Below are 1,093 nucleotides of genomic sequence, written 5' to 3'. Positions count from 1 at the left end.
ATTATAGTATTAAAATTTATATTTATTTTTATATCAAATTTTTTACCAAAAAAAAAAATCACCTAAGATCCCAAAAAGATCCACAAGCAAGGCAACAACCATTGCTAAAGGTTTTCAAATTCCTCTTATTACTATTAGTTTTACTTGATTACATGAATGTATCATCTATCTATCTACTAATTACCCTCTTTAACTTTTTGCAATTTTCTAAGAAAAAGTTGGGTTATTTTTTACAAGCTCCGTCATATAACAACTCTCCAATTATCCAAGGAAACTCTTCTTTTCTTCGTTTTCCTAATTTCCTTTTACATTTTTTCTATTTTCCATTAGGTAGTAATAGGATGTTGTTATGTTCCATTTTTTCAGATAGCCGTTCATGCAATTTAATTTTTTCTTAATTGTTATTATAATTATTTTTTTCCCAGGGTGGGTCGGTGGGCTAGCTAACGAACTGAAGTTCATAGAAATGGCCGTATGTCTTTTAATCATTTTGCATGCTAAATTGCTAATCTAACTTTATTTCTCTTTAAGTAATAATAATTACACATATGCATTATTTGTGTTTGGTAATCCCATACGCATTATTTGTATAACTTCTAAGTCACTTATCAGTTAATGATACTTACATATATATATGCCAAAAGAAAAGTTTAAAAATAAAATTAATTAAAAACATCTGAGTTATATTTATCTTAGCTTTTCAAAATGATTTGTGCTGCTAGCTATGACATGCTTGGTTAGTTTATTATTACCTTCTTTTAATACATTTAAGAAGTTAAATTCATTGTTAAAATAGTTGACATGAACCCCTCTATATATATACAGCCAAAATTCTAAGGAAACGTTAAGCTGAGAGTTAAAAAAGGTCTCCTAGCAAACAAGAATGATTTCATTTCAAGTATTTGAAGTTTGAACCTAGAAATTAGAATCTATATAATTTTATTACACATTAAATTCATCACCTATGAAATTTTTACTCAATCTTCACTCTTAGCTAAACATACTCTTAAAAATTACAGACTTTCTGATGAAAAATAAACAATTGGATTTACTGATTGGTTAAGATAAATGATATATATCTTGTTTCTATTTA

The 1,093-nt window shown here is 26.7% G+C and overlaps 1 protein-coding gene across 1 annotated transcript in view; it reads left to right on the top strand.

Moving 5' to 3' along the window:
- Positions 1 to 647, top strand: part of LOC107629719 (protein RFT1 homolog) — an 11,552-nt gene extending 10,905 nt beyond the window's left edge. The window contains exon 19 of the transcript XR_001618021.2: positions 426 to 647. The gene's annotated coding sequence lies outside the window, so the exon portion shown is untranslated. The remainder of the gene's footprint in view (positions 1 to 425) is intronic.

The sequence above is a fragment of the Arachis ipaensis genome, chromosome B03, assembly GCF_000816755.2.
Source record: "Arachis ipaensis cultivar K30076 chromosome B03, Araip1.1, whole genome shotgun sequence".
Taxonomy (NCBI): Eukaryota; Viridiplantae; Streptophyta; class Magnoliopsida; order Fabales; family Fabaceae; genus Arachis; species Arachis ipaensis.
Note: the sequence above shows the minus strand (reverse complement) of the source record. Positions and strands in the feature narration are given on the sequence as shown.